This window comes from Saccostrea cucullata, unplaced genomic scaffold (assembly GCF_032062105.1).
Source record: "Saccostrea cucullata isolate Sc308-1 unplaced genomic scaffold, CSIRO_AGI_Scuc_v1 ctg1835, whole genome shotgun sequence".
In the NCBI taxonomy this organism is placed as follows: domain Eukaryota; kingdom Metazoa; phylum Mollusca; class Bivalvia; order Ostreida; family Ostreidae; genus Saccostrea; species Saccostrea cuccullata.
Window position 1 is genome coordinate 53,340 of NW_026926556.1, and position 14,917 is coordinate 68,256.

Genomic DNA, 14,917 nt, shown 5'->3' on the forward strand with positions numbered 1-14,917 from the left:
CATTTGACACAATTTTCTATGGCAAAAGAAGAATTCGTAGGTAATTTGGGGTCAAATGGTCAAAGATCAAACTCATGAACCCAACAGGTATCCATATTGTACACTTTCATGCAATACCTTGAGCAGCTTTTGAGATTGTAGTGAAATTCTATAACACAACTACATATGGCCTCAGGAAAATCATAATTGACTTTGAGGCCGAAAAACAAAAACGTCAATGTCCTGAAATTTTATTGACACTATAGTACGAGATCGAGTTTGGCGAGTGATTTTTAATTTTGGCAAAGAGTAATGCGCCCTTCTGGTTGCACTGACCATACGTTTAGTCCTCGAAAGACTGGAAACAGAAAGAATATGGTTGCAGGGTATTTATTTTACGGAGTTTCAGACGAAAATACAAGTGAATGACCTACTTTGAAAATTCAAGATGGCGGTCTCGATAGGTACCTTCTTTATTATTATTATTTTTTTTTATTAAAAGATGAATAAGTAACGTCAGGTGCTCGTGATTGCAGCCAAACACAAAATAATCTTTCAATTTTCTTTTATTTAGTGTTAAAATTTCCTGTAATTTTGATTTTTAATCTATCACATATTTATGTCGTCTTAAATTAGGTCTTGGGTTTGCTTTTGTCATCAATTTTGGTACACAATTTTGACGATTCGAGTGGTTGTTTTGTGCAAATTTTAATATGACGTCAGTTACGTCACAAAGGCAATGTCACATTGTTTCCCTTTCATTCTCTGCAAATGACTTCAAGTCTGTACAAATTTAAAAGTAAATTTATCACAAAGTGCTTGCTTTTGTACGTAGACCTCGTACATCTTTTATGATTAAATTTCAGTCTAAATTCTGGTGTGATTATCTGTAATGTCTTAGGACTAATTAAATACAATACAAAATGAAAGTAATATATTATATTTGAAGTATAACTAAACTGCTGAAAGTCAATCAGAATAAATCAGCGTAAAAGTTATGAAATGATGTATCATAATTAATAACTTTATTAATACATTTGTATTACGTTCTGTAATCAGCAATAAACTCTCAAAATAAATTCAAGTTTGTCTATACTACTGTCAGTCCGTGGACAAAAGAGTCACTATGTCTTCTAATAAAGCATGGGGGACCATCTAAAAATTCATTAAATTCATGTTTTAACAAGGTTAATTGACAATTAATTGACAATCACATGATTGCTGTCGTATAGATTCTTTTCACATTTGCTTTTTTATTTCTTTTGAAAGATGACAGTACATTTCCACTACCAAAGCTCATTGAGATGGTAATAATCTTGTTTTGGTATGACTGTTTCAAGGTTTATTTTTAAAGTGAATAAATGACGTTATTATTACCATGAGAATATCAAATTATGAGAATTGATATAACAACTGTCATAAACTTTTTTCATCGCTTCTATCTTAACATAATAGGAACAGGTTGATTAGTGCCCCCCCCCCCCCCGTAAATGTTTGCCTCCTCCCCGGAATTGCTTCCTATTGGTATTGGCCTGTGTTGGCTGCAGAACTTTGATTATATATTTTTTTTACCATCCTGTATATTTTATAACCCTTCATATCCGTCTTTATGGATAAATAAACTTGTTTGTTTTAATTTTTTCAGACTGCAGAAAATTCAAAGCAAGCGAGTTTATTGGTCCTTAGAGACGACTATAAATTCATTAAGGGTAAAGACATGGAAAATAATACATGAGACTGATATGACAAACACTGTAATCATGCTGGCCATATTCCTGGTTGGGCACAGCAAATGGCAGTACATTTTTCAGTCTTCACATTTGTAGTTTTGTGCTTTCATCTACAGATACATGTATTTTATACCTTCACAAAAAAGATAAGAACACATTTCATTAATACATATAATTTCATTCTTTTCAGAATCCATCCAACAATGAACAATATGAATTCAATTTAAGACAAACATTAAAAGTACTAACGGTCTTTGACTCAAGTTGAATAAATCTGATATACTTAGGCTTACAAAGTCAATATATGTGTGAGACATGCAATTTAAAAATATAATTCCCAAACCCTTTACATAATATGCAATAGGAGCAAGCTCAGATTTTGCAGCAGGCCAAGTTTACGAGTATTTTTCAACTACGCCAGTGACTTGCGATCTTACGATTATGTTTCACCTGCGCCAGAGGATCGCATCCTGTTATGCAAAATCACGTTATGCTTTGAATTATTCAACACTATTTATCGCTACCACCCAAAACTTTACGAAATTAAAAAGAAAGAAATGGCATTAGCAGAGCAAGTCTTTTACAAAGATAACAGATATTATAGGTATTATAATATTTAGTGCAATTACATTAAAAAAATAAAACATCATAACATGTACATTACCAGAACTCTCTGACAGGGCTGCAGCTATGCAGAAGTGAACTATAGAAAAGATTATCTTTGTATCAATAGTCTTCTTGTGTACCAAAAAGTCCAACTTAAGTTCACCAATGCTTTTAAAGAATTTAACTGAATTTATAGATATAAAGTTGCAAATTAAAACATCAATTGTCTAAAATCAAAAACTTATACATGTATATAAAATTAGGTATCTTAAACAGTCTGTGTACAGTCTAGCTGAAATTATACCTAAAACTGTAGGAAGAGTAGAGTTTGAAAAAACAGATTACAGACAGATGGACAATGGACATCATACTCATACTCCTCTGAAGATAGGGCTACAACAATCATAATTACACCTGTGATTCTTGAAAATGTTCCAATATCTTTTTTATAACATTTCTTGATTTTGTAATTCTAGTTTTACCTGCAAGGTCTTTTTCACTTGGTAAAAAATACACACCATCATACCCATCTCGTTCATATGCAAGTTTCAAATGGTGATAGGTCAGAGATGAGTTCTTCAGTTTTGTAGCCATATCTCCTGACACCACATTAATTTGACATAACCAATCAACAGACATTTCTTGTGCTTGCACTCCAGAAGAAGTAATCTGTGCAGGAGTGAACATAAATTCTGTGAAAAGCAAAGCAGTATTCCCTGAATGAAACACAAGTTTCTGTAAATGAAGACAATCTTCACTTGCATCATGTGCTGAGTAGGCTTCTCTCAGAAGTTTTTTCACTAATGTTTCTTGCTTATGATTAGGAAACTCAGGGTAAAGTTTTCTAAAAAATGGCAATGTATCAGGAAAACCTATAACTAGTTTGCAAAAGTGACTCCAAAGGTTGAAGTACTTTAGATGATTATAAAGAATAATGCAGTCAAATTTCTTGTTGTTGTGAGCAGCCAAAATAATATTCCTGCCAATAATCATGAGAAAATGCAGAAAATGCAGAAAATCTAATAAACCATTCATAGGATGAACAGGTGGCACAATTTTATCATGATGTGTCATAACATTTGTGGTTTCATCATAAATTATCCCTGTAACTTTTGAGGCTTCTGGTGAAATCTGCGTGGTTGGGGTTAAGAACGTGTTGAAATCTGACCGATATCTGGCTGATAACTGGGTAATACAGCTTTCTCTTCCTTTAAAATAAAGTAATATTCCGTGCAGTAAGTTACTCTCTCGTTTGATCTGGATATATTATTAAACTTAAACACTATAAATTAAAATACATCGTTTTGTTTTAAAACTACATAAATTGCAACATACATGACTATAACAATACATATTTTTTATTTAAATATTTTTTAAAAATTTGGTTTTCCATGTATTATCAGATATCATATCTTTTTTTTCAAATACACTGTATATTTATTGTTTTTATTTTTTAAATTCTTCCTTTTTAAGATTAGTTTCAATTCAACAAAAATTATCATTTTTATCATCACCTAATCCTGTTGTCTCCAGATCATAAAAAAACTGCCCTTTGAGTAGAATAAGGAGACAGGGGGGTCTTGGTTGATCTCTGAAAATACATGATTACATAATAACATGATTAAGCAGAACAATTTGTATTGTTGATAACAGTGAAATAATAAGCGTTTTGATACAAGGATCATGGAAGATTTTTAGAATATTAGTTTGATTTTAGGAATCTATAGTTTGATAAGATTCAATTTACCAAAAATTGGTGTGGGTATAGCATTATGTTCTTCCTCTGGATCTGGACCTTGAATTTTTTCTGCCTCCCTGTAGATTGTTAATAAAGGTGCATTTATGAATTATGTGTAAAGAAAAAAAAATGTTGCAAATTCAAGAGACTTTAAAGTAAAGAAGTAGAAAGGATTGTTTTTCAAGTTTTTACCACAGAGCAATGTCTATTCCCCTTAATATTTATATAATCAAGTTTTCAATTTTAATACTACCGTATAAGTAGAATTTTTAGCGAGGATTTAATTTTGGCATTATTAGCGAGGGTGCCGAGATCGCTAAAATTGAATATCGCTAAAAATTAATTGCATATTATTTGTAATAACTTCTTTAGTGTGCATTTAAAAAAATTAAGAATCGCTAATATAACATCTCGCTAAAATAAATTACCAGTTTTTAAGGTCAAATCGCTAAATATGCGTCTCGCTAAAATTTCCACTTATACGGTAGTATCCTTACCTAGAACATTGGATGAGTAGGTTTCTACTATTCTTACTTCACAGCTCTTTGTTTCGGCACTTCTTTCACCTTTTAACTGAAGTCTTCTCAACTTTTAAGAAAGTCAAATAACATTTAATCTGCATTTATTTATCAACAACTGCTTCTGAATATTTATCTTAATAGTTCATTTAAGAAAACCCCCACATCTTTCTGCCTTTTTAAAAAGATCAATGAAAGAAAAAGTGAGGAAGCTCACATACCACAGGCTCCCCCAAAACTCGAAGTGCTGAAAATGCTGGGGAAAATGTGGAATCACAATTTCCTAGTAATATGCACATCTACACATTGTGTCCTAAATATATGCAAAGTTTGACGAAATTCTATCACTGCAGCAGTTAATGAGATGTGCTGACAATATGTTCATTTTTATATTCAAGCTATGACCAAAAATATAAGCTGAAAAGTGCCGAAATTTCCACAAAAAAATAATGGGATCGGAATTTCCTGGTAATATGCACATATATAACAGACTGTGTACTAAATATCTGTAAAGTTTGACAATTTTCTGTGCTGCAGTTTACGAGGAGTTGTGCTGACAAAAAAAAACAGGACTGTCAGATGGGTCAAAAACATTATACCTCCCGCAACTTGTTGCGTGGGGTATAATAAAGGGCCCTTTTGGCTCAAATACATTATTGACTATTATTTATGAACTGTTTCTTATTAGACATCATTATATTTTCAGTAATCAACTTAATACCTTGAAATCTTTTGTCTTTGACTTTTCCTTCTTCCTTCTGACATCTTTATCTAGGTGTATTGCTCGTCTCACTTTGATTCTTCTGGACTTAATCCAAGCTTTTTATGAACCTAATGTAGAATTAAAATGACATTAAAATTATTTTCTTATGAATGGAAACTACTTATTATATGTAACTGTAATTTGAGTAAAAACAAGTAATTCACTGAAACTTAATGTACTGCAGTAAACCATTTTTTACTGGACAATTATGTAGGAATACAATATATATGTAATACTGTATGTGTACTTATTACAGCCCTAATTTATGTTGAGGCACACAACTCCATACCGAGAAATTGCTCTATATTTTAAATATTATATTAATTATGTTTATGTACATAGCATAGAATGGTAAACAATTTTAAAAAAATACCGTAGAAACATATCCATATCCCTCATTTTTCTGGCACACAGCAGCTGATAACCGATGAGCCAAACTCCCTCCATCACTGTAATGTTTGTCTTTTGGGGCTTTACATCTCAGTGTGTTGCTAAAACTTTCATTGATGTTACTACTATCAAGCTTGCACAACTTCTCAGGGTCCAGTTTGTTAAATATTGCTAACAGTGAGAGCTTTAAATTGACATCAGTGAGATCAACGCCCCAGGGTAAGTTTCTGTGCTTCCTGGTAGGATCCTTAGAAATGGAACTTCAAGTGTTGCAATGGTTGTGATCTCCAAACTGGTGCAACACAACTGACTGTAGTCCTTCTTAATATAATCCTTGTCCCCCTTTGCCTGCGATAACATGTAACTAAAACCTTTCATTGGAGCATTTATCGTTTTGACTGCTAGTTCTTTATACTTTGGTTTCAACTTGTAGAGTTGAGAAGAAATATTTTTCTTGTCTGACACTTTCTCCATTGTGGGGCAAACTTCCTGTCTTGCTCTGTTAAACACCGTTGTCTCATCATCCCTAATGAGAGTCGTTACCACAGCTTTTTTCTTCTTAGTGGATTTCAACATCTCTACAACCATGTCTGGCTCCATTGCCTTTGCAGAGGCTCTCCAGTTTTTTCTACATCTATGCCGTCTTGGCTGTCTCTTTTGCACCTTTGCCATGTCGCAAATCCTGCATCTTTTATAACGTGCGGTGTATGCTATTACTTTTCCCGTTCTCTTACCGATGAGAGAAGCAGCACCTAAATAAGTTGAAATACAAGTCATTAATGCCATTGTTTGTTAAATCCCCCCTTCCTCCATTATGAACCCCTCTTTGACCCCTCTGAGATCATGGGAAATACCAGTTTGAACTGAATACATTTGCTTCTTCCTTTCCAGCTCCTTGAGGGTCATGTTTGGATCAAATTTAAATTTTTGCATGTAAAAGAAAGCTTCAGAAAAATTTGAAATTACGGGTGATTTGGTTCTCAAGAAGATTTTCTACCTTTTTTTTTCCATATTTCTATATTTTATTTCCCCTTGAGAGGGGACTTAACTCTTCATTAGGACAAATTTGAAAGTCTGTTACACATGCAAGGATGGTTTCTGCAAAATTAAATGTTATTGGGGACCGGTGGTTAAGGAGAAGTTGAAAATGTTAAAAGCTCACAAATGGACAGACACAGACAGACATATAGATGCCAGACAAATGTGATTTTCAGCTTAGGTAAGCTAAAATACCTTGTATACTTTAGTAATAAATACACGAATTCCACACTGTGTGACAATACCACACATCTATGACCTTCTGAAAATCTAGTAGATGTATAACACCTATCAGCTAGACCAGCATACAAAAATCCAAATCAAGGAAATTAATTTGTTTTTTAAGTTCTAAATTTACTTTAATTTTATTGAAAATATAATATTGATTCATGTGCTAGAATTTTAGCCTTTATCAATCTAAATTGACCTACACATGTAAAATTTGCTCTTTTTGATTTTTATTTTTTAAAGCCATATCTTACAGGAGACTTTCTTCAATATTAAACTTTGTTTGAACTCAATTGCAAATATTTATTATTTTACCGGTAAATATATATATAAATAGAAAATTGCATTCTAAAGTCTATGTCATAGTTCATGTCAGCCCTCAGGACCCTTATCAACCCTCTTCAGGCTGATCTGGGGCCACTCAGACTGATATGATCTATGATATGAACTTAAGTATGTTTTATCTCATGTTTTAATACCCCTTTATGCCATGGATATAGCTCATGTGATATCGTATTCATATCCCACAGTTAAGTGCAGTTATGAGGTCAAAATGGTTTTGTGTTGGTGTGATGAAGCAAAGTAAATTGGAGTCCTAAATAAAAACAGTGTAAAACATTGGTTGTGAAGTATTAAAATTCGCATAAAAAGAATCTCCCATGAAGTTTATACCCCAAAGGCTCGGGGATAAAAAGCACTCAACTCGTTGGATAAAAATCATATCCAACTACAAATCATGGCAGATTCTATATAAATTCTATATATAAAATAATTCTCTTGGCCAGGGGAGCTTAATTTCAGTTTGAAATCTCACCTGAAAGACTATTGTGGCATCTCCCTGATCCACGTCTTTGGTATGTTCCATCTGCTGATGCTGTTATTTCATGATAATCTGCAAATTTACAAAACATTGTACATGCATGTATATAAAGCAGTTAATGATGATTACTTAACGTAGGTTGCGGGTTTGCTGACGTCATTAAAACGGGGTACGCAATTTATATAATTTGGACGACTTTTCTGTGCACATCTGATTATGACGTCACACTGAGAAATAGAAAAATTCGGTACATTATCTAGCTATAAATTTTGTTGAAATTGGTAGTTTTGTGTATCAGTATTCATAGAACATGCTGAAGTTATAAAAAGCAACGAAGGCTTATTTCTATTCGAATTACCAACACTGAACGTATTAGAAAGCGTTTCATTATGTGTTATCAATCGCATTTTCCCGGGTCTATTCTCAGAGAACATGCACTTGTTTCGGAAATAAATTTTATCCCTTAGTTTAATTATAACACAGGGTATCTAACTCCGAATTACATTCAGTACCCCCTACTCAGAAACGCCCTCATTAATACTTTCAGAGGAAATGCACTGATAAACTGTTTATTACTATTGTCTTCTACGAAAATTTATCTACACAACAATATAGGGCATGCATGTGTTTGTTTTCTTTTATCTCCGTAAACATCGTCAAAACTGTACATGCTCGCCGGTGGAAAGTCGAACTCAATCATGAAAGGATACTTGTATGTGCTAATCTCGGACGAAGAGCAAAATTTAAAAATGAATGGGTTTAAAAAATCAATTCCATATTTTAAAAACTGCATTGAATAAATTAAATTTGATGAAGTCTTTTTTTTTTCAATAAAAACACTATGAAGTTTTTCACATGTAATTTTTAGCCAACCGAAATTGGGATCAATAAAATTCTTTGCCCTATTCAAATCAAAAGTTCACAATAATAATTATACGTCATTATATTAAACATCGCAAATGTACCGGTACATTAGAAGTTTTACCTTTATTTTTAAAAAGATTATTTGAAAAAAATATATATAGGTTGGTCACAGATTAAAAACTGTTAAGGTACTAATACAAATGAAACATATACTAATACATTTGTGATCGGCATTGACCTCCTGTAAATGTCCACAGGCAGGTAGGATGTGATCCCCATCCCTCCTTTCCATTTTTTCCTTGCTTAACCCGGGGATCAGTAAACTTTTTCCTATTTTTGTATTTTAACTCAATCCTATATGCGCCCTTATGCGGTTTATTTAATCGAAATATTTACTAATCAGAAGCACATAAAAAATTAAATGGAAATCTTAAAAGGAAGAAGAATGTGTTTCAAATTTATATTCATGTCTGCATATTCCATGATTTCCTACGCCTTAGATAGTGATCAAGTGAATATATATCTCAGGTAATAAAGTGCAAATGAGGCAGACGGCGAGAATAAAACAAATTGCAAGCAGTGGCGTATATTCCTGTCTGCTAATGTGTAGGCTTGTGCGAAGCCACATATTTAACCTGAGCTTGCAAAGTGTGGGTAGACATGTACAAGGAACTTCTTCTCGATAGGTATTGGGGGTCGAGGGTCAAAGAGACCACTTTTGCAAACTCAGACATATGCAATTTTAATTTGACCCGTGAAAATAATGTTGTACAGATGTTACAGTTTACATTGTGATAAGAATACCACTTAACAAAACGGAGAACTTAACCTTTTACTAGATATCTGCTTAGAAAATATGGAAACTTCCTCATACTAAATAATCAAAATTCGATCAAAATGTTGACTAACAAATATAATGCAAGTTATCAATTTCGTTTCCTGCATATATTATGGGATCCTGTTGCTTTTGATTAAATTTTCCGATAAAGACTTGATATTAATAACATTTGAACTTTGGCTTAAAAAATGTCAAGCTAAGGGAATAGTTTTGTCCTTAAATACAAAGCAAAACTGTAAAGTTTTAACATAATCGGTTAGGCATAAAAGTGCGGATTGCTTAGAATGCTTTTTTTTTTTCATTTCCAACAAAATAAATTAATAGATCCGATTTATTTTGAAATCTCCGCCCCTTTATTCAACCAAATTTTTATTCTTGAGAAAATGATGTGTAGACTACAGTCTTTTTACCTATATGGAATATACGCCAGTGGCAAGCCTTCTCTTTTTATGTATCACTCGAAAACGAAATACATGTATTTAAAAACAGCGTAAAGAAAGAAAATGGTATCATTATTAATAACATGCAATACGTATTAAAAATCCAAAATAGGAAAAACCCCAGAAAAGCGGAAGGGGGGGGGGGGGGGGGGGGGGGGTTCGATACCCCAAATAGCCTGTGTAAGTAACGGCATACTTTTTTGGTTACATGTACATATTTTATTAGCTACGTTGCTTTCCATGTTCATTCAGTAGAATTAATGTTATATATATTAAAAGGCTAAGAACATAAAAAAATCTGTCTGTTGATTACGCCAAATAAAATGCATATGAATGTTTATATTCTCGTCCAATTTACTCCTCTAAAAATTCCTTGTACGTTTCTACTATCCTTATACGTACAAGCATAAAATAAAATCAAGTTATGATTTATTTTAGTTAATCGCTGCCTCTCTACGTAAACTTAGATAAAAACATTTTCAATATATACACTGAATGCATTAATGCATGTATTAATACCCGGGACGATATTTGGCGAAATTTATTCAGCCGGAGTTATCGTTGATATTAGTGCCTTGTTGAATTTTCTAAAGAAAAAAATATAAACAAAACGTAAAAATAACATATTTCGGGGTGGGGTTGGTGTTAGTCCTTGACTTGTAAAGTATCTTTATACCTACATGTACGACTTTTCAGACAAACTTATCACAATTGTGCGATTTTAACGGGGGAGGGGGGGTCTGCCTTTTCCAGAAAGGAATACAATGTCACTTTTATTTTTCAACTGAGGCGAGAATCCGTGTATAAAAGAAACAAAACAAAAAGAAAAAACGGTAAGAAATCAACAGGTAAAGAAAATATATTAAAAAAAAACTAAAGGACTGATTGTTGGTTTTCGCCTTTTGCGAGAATTTTCACTAATATTTGACGTAAAGAGAAAAATGTCTAAGAATTGTTTTATTGGTTTGTTTAATTATTATGATGCTGGTCATTTGAAAGCAGTGAATTTCCTTTTTTTAAAAATCAGTATAATTTTTTTTTGGTCTGTTTACCGGAACGATATTCACGACATCGACCGTGACGTCGCGATATTTTATGACGCCGTACTTCAAAATGCTACATTTTTCATTATGAAGGCAATTATTTACAATTAAATAACGAGAAAATGAACCCGAAGACATATTAATTTTTTCACATAGATTTATTCCAAATCAATTTTAGTTTAAAATACCAAAGTAAAAATAAATTCGTCTGCATAATTTAAAAGATATTGATATTTTTAAAATCAAAACCTTGCCTGAAAAAAGCCGAAAACGACGTTTTTCCTATACAATTCAATACAAAATGTCGAAAATGTTACTACATCAATGACATCTTTGGAATTCAATTACACAAAAACGGTGCAGACGAATTTTATAAAATTTTCAGAGAATGGAAATCAAAGGTAAAGAAATCATATAGGTAATTTTCTTGGTATCTTTTCGGACACTTTTAAAAGCCCTCCAAACCCGCGACCTGCGTTAATTACCAGTGGATATAATTACCATTAATCTATAAACTAAAATAATATACAGGTATATGTAACATGTTGGATTTTGAATAATACATATTGAATAATACATGCATTGGTTCATTGGCTAAAACGGTTAAAAAAAAATTCAATGAATTAAATGTGTGTTTGAAAAAAATGTAAAATGTTTTTTTTTTTTTTTTGGAAGATGAGAGATGCACAAATCTATCGACAAATTTTAGCTATCTCTAGATGGTGAATGAGTTTACTCACAACAGAAGGAAATCTTACCAGTGTTTGACTTTGTTGACTTTTCCATTGGTAAAGTGGCTGTTTCTGGAAATTCACCTAGAAAGAAATTTAGTTTATATTTTATGGTGATGTTACAACCAACAAGATGTGTTTGTGAAACACTATATGCCCCCGGTAGAAATGCAATTCTCGAGTGGGAAGTAGAATAAAGGGGTATACACTTGCCTTTGATATTGAATAGTTATGAGCTAGGTTAAAGTTAACAACAGACATACACGGAGGACAAAGACAAGGATATACGCCCAGCATCTTTGATTGTTTATTGTGGCCTCACCCTATCCCTGATTCTCTGTGCCAAGTTTGGATAAGAAAATGAATCAAATTGTGAAAAGTTTTCAATGACAACAACCACAGACAACAGTCAATTTTTGATCAGAAAAACTCACTTGCACCTTCAGCTGAGTTGAGCTAATACATTCTTCATTTGTTAAGCAATTACCTTGGGCTGGATCCTAAATGTTGATGGTTTGTTCAGAACTGGTGGCTGTTACAGAAATTCCACTGGATTGATCAGCACACATCAAAAGTGATGAAAATACAAAATGTTTGATATTGTAAAAATATGTACCCTAAAATTGCAAAAAAGACCAATAAAAAGATGAACAATTCTAATATAATGTTCCAATTGCAGATTTTACTGTGTCCCTAGCATATTTCTTTTTTTACCAATTCACAACAAAACATTTCCCAAAACTGTTTTTATCAAGTCCTTCTGTGCCTGAAATTTTGTGACACTATTCCTCATATCCATTATAAAGTGACATGTTGTTTAATAAAACTTTTGGGCTTTTTGATATCATCACATATCCATTGACCAACTTGAATTAGATTTCGATGAAAGTTGCAATATGTGTTTAATTTGGTAAGCAGTTATTAATGATTTGATACACATGATATAACAGTATCTCTTACATACCTTCAGTTGACAATTCAACTTCTTTTTGGAGGGCTTTATCAGTTGACTCGCAAGCCAACATTTCCAGTGTGGAGCCAACTTCATCACATCTCCCCTGTATTGTTTTGGATGCAGGCAGAGGTAGATTTAACACAGATAAAAAGTTGTTTAGCTGAGTTGGTCCAATTCCAATATGGTACATTGCTGTTAAATAAAAAAAAACTTTCTTGCGGTGTTTGTATTCATTTAAAATTTACTTTAATTACATAAGTTTCCTAATTGCTTTTTATAATTTAGAAGGAAAATAATACAGGGTACCATCACATATTTGTTGAAAGTGAAATCCACCTTAATCTTTAACCTATCGCTATATTGTTTTATGAGAGCAATGCAAAGATAGAAAATAACCAAAACAATGAGATAGTTGGATAGATCGACGTATATAATATACATGATTTATACAATTTTTTTTTTTTTGGGGGGGGGGGCTTATTGTCACATTACCTGTTGCTAGCTTGGTGTTTACATCAAAATCTTGGGTCCCGTATTCTTATCTCCTTTCAAACTATGTGTCTTGTCCATTGCCACACGTATAAACTCTGAACATGACCAGCATTTAACTATTAAATGGCCACTAACTCCCGCAGGCAAAACTCCCACTGCATCCTCGAACAAAATATTTTTTGCGCAAAGTGTACATTTCATATCTATACAGAACGTATGTAAATCTATCACAAAACGTGAGAAGTTTAATGGTTTTAATTTTCCAGCAAAAAAAGTTCATTTACATCATCAAATGCATCTTGAGATAGTTTCCCAACATCGGGAGGCTGTAAAGTGCTGTGGTAAGAATGGTCAAGGTATCAAGTGTGTATCAAACTGGTCGAGCTGTCATTTATGTCGTAAAATACTTTCAGCGATTCAATTCAAATTTATGACTTGCATATAATATTTATTACTAATATGCGTTTCTATAATGTTAATTCTGGATTTAGATTGATTGATTGATTGTATACTGTTTAACGTCTGGATTTAGAAAAATAAAAAAATAAACACTGGTACCACCTCGCAAGAATGACTACATGAAAATGCAAAGCTGCGCGAAAACATGCTTAAAGTGCGAAAACTCGAATTGGATTTTCACATTTGATATATTGTCAAAATTTAACACAATGCATGGTGTCGAATTTTACCTTTGTTTAACAGTTCTAATAGATGTAATAAGAATATAAAGTCCGCCGAGAACCTTTTTTATACGTAACAACTCTCCTTCATGCCCCTGTGCTAAAAATAGCGACATGTAATACAATCAATACTAATAAAAAAAAAAAAAAAACAGGGCGGGAAACTTTGAGAGGGGTAAGAGAGGTTTTAGAGACTTTTGGTATAAAATTACATTACAAAAGCTCAACAAATCTTGAAATATCACCCCAAAACGATAGTGTTACACACAAACAGAATGTATACATTTATGATCTTGAAAATTGACCTTTTGACCTCAAAATCAAAAGGGATCTTTTTTAAGCCACAGGGAGTTGTTATGTAAAATTTCATTGCAAAAGCTCAAAGGGTTCTCGAGATATTGTGCGGAAATGAAAGTGTTCTAACAGACAGAATTTGCGAATTTATGACCTTGACCTTTGACCTTTTAACCTCAAAATCAATAGGGGTCTTCTTTAGTCCATAGGGAGTTGCAATGCAAAATTTCATTGCATAAGCTCAAAGGGTTCTCGAGATATCGTGTGGGAACGAAAGCGTCACAGACAGACAGAAAGACGGACAGCTAGACGGACGGACGGACAGACCAATATTAATATCCCCCACTTTTCAAGCGGGGGACAAAAACACATGTTAGCATAATATTCAGAATTTCTTTAACCGCATGATCGAAAAAACGAAAATCTGTAAGATGAGAATGCTGGATACTATGCACTTAAATCAGTGTTACGAATTACTCAGCGAGTTACTAGAGGGTTTCACTTTTCATTTTGTCTGTGTGTATGTGGAGGGGGGGGGGGGTATCATTGTATGAGTTTCTATAACTCATGAATTATAAGACAAAATCAAATTGGATTATTGTAACATTTTTTTAAAGACGATTTTAAAAGTAAGATGGGAATACTGAAAAAAATTAAAATGAATTTAATTCCCCTCAAAAGTTTACCATGTGTTTCTTTTCCCTTTCACCCGACTGCAAGAGAGATGATGACAAATAGGCGCACTCCTTTAGACTGAACTTCCGCTTCTA

General features: G+C 32.9%; 1 pseudogene; it reads right to left on the minus strand.

Annotated features, from left to right (window-relative positions):
- Positions 1–1,956: 1,956 nt before the first annotated feature.
- Positions 1,957–14,553, minus strand: LOC134272032 (uncharacterized; annotated as a pseudogene).
- Positions 14,554–14,917: the final 364 nt, after the last annotated feature.